The sequence below is a fragment of the Salmo trutta genome, chromosome 9 (genome assembly GCF_901001165.1).
Source record: "Salmo trutta chromosome 9, fSalTru1.1, whole genome shotgun sequence".
Taxonomy (NCBI): domain Eukaryota; kingdom Metazoa; phylum Chordata; class Actinopteri; order Salmoniformes; family Salmonidae; genus Salmo; species Salmo trutta.
In genome coordinates, this window is record NC_042965.1 from 47,712,700 (window position 1) to 47,719,137 (window position 6,438).

Below are 6,438 nucleotides of genomic sequence, written 5' to 3' on the forward strand. Positions count from 1 at the left end.
GGGTATATGGAGGGGTATATTGGAAGGGTATATGAAAGGGGTATATGGAGGGGTATATGGAGGGGTATATTGAAGGGTATATGGAGGGGTATATGGAAGGGTATATGGAGGGTATATGGAGGGGTATATGGAGGGTATATGGAGGGGTATATGGAGGGGTACATGGAGGGGTACACGGAGGGGTACACGGAGGGGTATACGGAGGGGTATACTGAAGGGTATACTGGAGGGTATATGGAGGGGTATATGGAGGGGTATAAGGAGGGGTATATTGAAGGGGTATATGGAGGGGTATATGGAGGGGTATATGGAGGGTATTTGGAGGGGTATATTGAAGGGTATATGGAGGGGTATATGGAGGGTAGATGGAGGGGTATATGGAGGGGTATATGGAGGGGTACATGGAGGGGTACACGGAGGGGTACACGGAGGGGTACACGGAGGGGTATATTGAAGGGTATATGGAGGGTATATGGAGGGGTATATGGAGGGGTATATGGAGGGGTAAATGGAGGGTATATGGAGGGGTATATGGAGGGCTATATTGAAGGGTATATGGAGGGGTATATGGAGAGGTATATGGAGGGGTATATTGAAGGGGTATATGGAGGGTATATGGAGGGGTATATGGAGGGGTATATTGAAGGGTATATTGAAGGGGTATATGGAGGGGTATATGGAGGGGCATATGGAGGGGTATATGGAGGGGTATATGGAGGGTATATGGAGGGGTATATGGAGGGGTATATGGAGGGGTATATTGAAGGGTATATGGAGGGTATATGGAGGGTATATGGAGGGGTATAAGGAGGGGTATATGGGGGGAATATGGAGGGGTATATGGAGGGTATATGGAGGGTATATGGAGGGTATATGGAGGGGTATATGGAGGGGAATATGGAGGGGTATATGGAGGGTATATTGAAGGATATATGGAGGGGTATATGGAGGGGTATATGGAGGGGTATATTGAAGGGTATATGGAGATGTATATGGAGGGTATATGGAGGGGTATATGGAGGGGTACATGGAGGGGTACACGGAGGGGTATACGGAGGGGTATACGGAGGGGTATATTGAAGGGTATATGGAGGGTATATGGAGGGGTATATGGAGGGGTAAATGGAGGGTATATGGAGGGGTATATGGAGGGGTATATTGAAGGGTATATGGAGGTGTATATGGAGGGGTATATAGAGGGGTATATGGAGGGGTATATTGAAGGGTATATGGAGGGGTATATGGAGGGGTATATTGAAGGGTATATGGAGGGGTATATGGAGGGGTATATGGAGGGGTATATGGAAGGGTATATGGAGGGGTATATGGAGGGGTATATTGAAGGGTATATGGAGGGGTATATAGAGGGGTATATGGAGGGGTATATGGAGGGGTATATAGAGGGGTATATTGAAGGGTATATGGAGGGGTATATGGAGGGGTATATGGAGGGGTATATGGAGGGGTATATTGAAGGGTATATGGAGGGGTATATGGAGGGGTATATTGAAGGGTATATGGAGGGGTATATTGAAGGGTATATGGAGGGGTATATGGAAGGGTATATGGAGGGGTATATGGAGGGGTATATTGAAGGGTATATGAAGGGGTATATGGAGGGGTATATGGAGGGGTATAAGAAGGGGTATATTGAAGGGGTATATGGCGGTGTATATGGAGGGGTATATGGAGGGTATATGGAGGGGTATATTGAAGGGTATATGGAGGGGTATATGGAGGGTAGATGGAGGGGTATATGGAGGGGTATATTGAAGGGTATATGGAGGGGTATATGGAGGGGTATATGGAGGGGTAAATTGAAGGGTTATATGGAGGGTGTATGGAGGGGTATATGGAGGGGTATATGGAGGGGTATATGGAAGGGTATATTGAAGGGGTATATGGAGGGGTATATGGAGGGGTATATTGAAGGGTATATGGAGGGTATATTTCGAGGGGTATAAGGAGGGGTATATGGGGGGAATATGGAGGGGTATATGGAGGGTATATGGAGGGTATATGGAGGGGTATATGGAGGGGAATATGGAGGGGTATATGGAGGGTATATTGAAGGGTATATGGAGGGGTATATGGAGGGGTATTTGGAGGGGTATATTGAAGGGTATATGGAGGTGTATATGGAGGGGTATATAGAGGGGTATATTGAGGGTTATATTGAAGGGTATATGGAGGGGTATATGGATGGGTATATTGAAGGGTATATGGAGGGGTATAAGAAGGGGTATATGGAGGGGTATAAGGAGGGGTATATGGAGGGGTATATGGAGGGGTATAAGGAGGGGTATTATGAAGGGGTATATGGAGGGGTATAAGGAGGGGTATATGGAGGGGTATATGGAGGGGTATAAGGAGGGGTATATGGAGGGGTATATGGAGGGGTATTTTGAAGGGGTATATGGAGGGGTATAAGGAGGGGTATATGGAGGGGTATATGGAGGGGTATAAGGAGGGGTATATGGAGGGGTATATGGAGGGGTATATGGAGGGGTATTATGAAGGGTATATGGAGGGGTACACGGAGGGTATATGGAGTGTATATGGAGGGTATATGGAGGGGTATATGGAGGGGTATATTGAGGGGTATATGGAGGGTATATGGAGGGTATATGGAGGGGTATAAGGAGGGGTATATTGAAGGGTATATGGAGGGGTATATGGAGGGGTATATGGAGGGTATATGGAGGGTATATGGAGGGGTATATGGAGGGTATATGGAGGGGTATATTGAAGGGTATATGGAGGGGTATATTGAAGGGTATATTGAGGGGAATATGGAGGGTATATTGAGGGTATATGGAGGGGTATAAGAAGGGTATATGGAGGGGTATATGGAAGGGTATATGGAGGGGTATATAGAGGGGTATATGGAGGGGTATATGGAGGGGTATATGGAGGGGTATATTGAAGGGTATATGGAGGGGTATATTGAAGGGTATATGGAGGGGTATATGGAGGGGTATATGGAGGGGTATATGGAGGGGTATATTGAAGGGTATATGGAGGGGTATATGGAGGGATATATTGAAGGGTATATGGAGGGGTATATTGAAGGGTATATGGAGGGGTATATGGAAGGGTATATGGAGGGGTATATGGAGGGGTATATTGAAGGGTATATGGAGGGGTATATGGAGGGGTATATGGAGGGGTATATGGAGGGGTATATTGAAGGGGTATATGGAGGTGTATATGGAGGGGTATATGGAGGGTATATGGAGGGGTATATTGAAGGGTATATGGAGGGGTATATGGAGGGTAGATGGAGGGGTATATGGAGGGGTATATTGAAGGGTATATGGAGGGGTATATGGAGGGGTATATGGAGGGGTAAATGGAAGGGTATATTGAAGGGGTATATGGAGGGGTATATGGAGGGGTATATTGAAGGGTATATGGAGGGTATATTTCGAGGGGTATAAGGAGGGGTATATGGGGGGAATATGGAGGGGTATATGGAGGGTATATTGAAGGGTATATGGAGGGGTATATGGAGGGGTATATGGAGGGGTATATTGAAGGGTATATGGAGGTGTATATGGAGGGGTATATAGAGGGGTATATTGAGGGTTATATTGAAGGGTATATGGAGGGGTATATGGAGGGGAATATGGAGGGGTATATGGAGGGTATATTGAAGGGTATATGGAGGGGTATATGGAGGGGTATATGGAGGGGTATATTGAAGGGTATATGGAGGTGTATATGGAGGGGTATATAGAGGGGTATATTGAGGGTTATATTGAAGGGTATATGGAGGGGTATATGGACGGGTATATTGAGGGTATATGGAGGGGTATAAGAAGGGTATATGGAGGGGTATATGGAAGGGTATATGGAGGGGTATATAGAGGGGTATATGGAGGGGTATATGGAGGGGTATATGGAGGGGTATATTGAAGGGTATATGGAGGGGTATATTGAAGGGTATATGGAGGGGTATATGGAGGGGTATATGGAGGGGTATATGGAGGGGTATATGGAGGGGTATATGGAGGGGTATATTGAAGGGTATATGGAGGGGTATATTGAAGGGTATATGGAGGGGTATATGGAAGGGTATATGGAGGGGTATATGGAGGGGTATATTGAAGGGTATATGGAGGGGTATATGGAGGGGTATATGGAGGGGTATATGGAGGGGTATATTGAAGGGGTATATGGAGGTGTATATGGAGGGGTATATGGAGGGTATATGGAGGGGTATATTGAAGGGTATATGGAGGGGTATATGGAGGGTAGATGGAGGGGTATATGGAGGGGTATATTGAAGGGTATATGGAGGGGTATATGGAGGGGTATATGGAGGGGTAAATGGAAGGGTATATTGAAGGGGTATATGGAGGGGTATATGGAGGGGTATATTGAAGGGTATATGGAGGGTATATTTCGAGGGGTATAAGGAGGGGTATATGGGGGGAATATGGAGGGGTATATGGAGGGTATATTGAAGGGTATATGGAGGGGTATATGGAGGGGTATATGGAGGGGTATATTGAAGGGTATATGGAGGTGTATATGGAGGGGTATATAGAGGGGTATATTGAGGGTTATATTGAAGGGTATATGGAGGGGTATATGGAGGGGAATATGGAGGGGTATATGGAGGGTATATTGAAGGGTATATGGAGGGGTATATGGAGGGGTATATGGAGGGGTATATTGAAGGGTATATGGAGGTGTATATGGAGGGGTATATAGAGGGGTATATTGAGGGTTATATTGAAGGGTATATGGAGGGGTATATGGACGGGTATATTGAAGGGTATATGGAGGGGTATATGGAGGGGTATATGGAGGGGTATATGGAGGGGTATATTGAAGGGTATATGAAGGGGTATATGGAGGGGTATATTGAAGGGTATATGGAGGGGTATATGGAGGGGTATTTAGAGGGGTATATGGAGGGGTATATGGAGGGGTATATTGAAGGGTATATGGAGGGGTATATGGAGGGGTATATGGAGGGGTATATGGAGGGGTATATTGAAGGGTATATGGAGGGGTATATGGAGGGGTATATTGAAGGGTATATGGAGGGGTATATTGAAGGGTATATGGAGGGGTATATGGAAGGGTATATGGAGGGGTATATGGAGGGGTATATTGAAGGGTATATGGAGGGGTATATGGAGGGATATATGGAGGGGTATGTGGAGGTGTATATTATGGGGGTGTATGGAGGGTATATGGAGGGGTATATTGAAGGATATATGGAGGGGTATATGGAGGGGTATATGGAGGGGTATATTGAAGGGTATATGGAGGGGTATATGGAGGGGTATATGGAGGGTATATGGAGGGGTATAAGGAGGGGTATATTGAAGGGTATAAGGAGGGGTATATGGAGGGGTATATTGAAGGGTATATGGAGGGTATATGGAGGGGTATATTGAAGGGTATAAGGAGGGGTATATGGAGGGGTATATGGAGGGGTATTTTGAAGGGTATATGGAGGGGAATATGGAGGGGTATATGGAGGGGTATATGGAGGGGTATATTGAAGGGTATATGGAGGGGTATATGGAGGGGTATATGGAGGGGTATAAGGAGGGTTATATGGAGGGGTATATGGAGGGGTATTATGAAGGGTATATGGAGGGTATATGGAGGGGTATATGGAGGGGTATATTGAAGGGTATATGGAGGTGTATATGGAGGGGTATATAGAGGGGTATATGGAGGGGTATATTGAAGGGTATATGGAGGGGTATATGGAGGGGTATATTGAAGGGTATATGGAGGGGTATATGGAGGGGTATGTGGAGGGGTATATGGAGGGGTATATTGAAGGGTATATGGAGGGGTATATGGAGGGGTATATTGAAGGGTATATGGAGGGGTATATGGAGGGGTATATTGAGGGGTATATGGAGGGGTATATGGAGGGGTATATGGAGGGGTATATTGAAGGGTATATGGAGGGGTATATGGAGGGGTATATGGAGGGGTATATTGAAGGGTATATGGAGGGGTATATGGAGGGGTATATTGAAGGGTATATGGAGGGGTATATTGAAGGGTATATGGAGGGGTATATGGAAGGGTATATGGAGGGGTATATGGAGGGCTATATTGAAGGGTATATGGAGGGGTGTATGGAGGGGTATATGGAGGGGTATATTATGGGGGTGTATGGAGGGTATATGGAGGGGTATATGGAAGGATATATGGAGGGGTATATGGAGGGTATATGGAGGGGTATATTGAAGGGTATATGGCGGGGTATATGGATGGGTATATGGAGAGTATATGGAGGGGTATAAGGAGGGGTATATTGAAGGGTATAAGGAGGGGTATATGGAGGGGTATATTGAAGGGTATATGGAGGGTATATGGAGGGGTATATTGAAGGGTATAAGGAGGGGTATATGGAGGGGTATATGGAGGGGTATTTTGAAGGGTATATGGAGGGGTATA

At 45.8% G+C, this 6,438-nt stretch overlaps 2 pseudogenes; both read right to left on the bottom strand.

Moving 5' to 3' along the window:
- Positions 1–1,441: 1,441 nt before the first annotated feature.
- Positions 1,442–2,305, bottom strand: LOC115199687 (non-classical arabinogalactan protein 31-like; annotated as a pseudogene).
- A 3,199-nt stretch (positions 2,306–5,504) lies between these two features.
- LOC115199688 (non-classical arabinogalactan protein 31-like) lies at positions 5,505–6,175 on the bottom strand (annotated as a pseudogene).
- Positions 6,176–6,438: the final 263 nt, after the last annotated feature.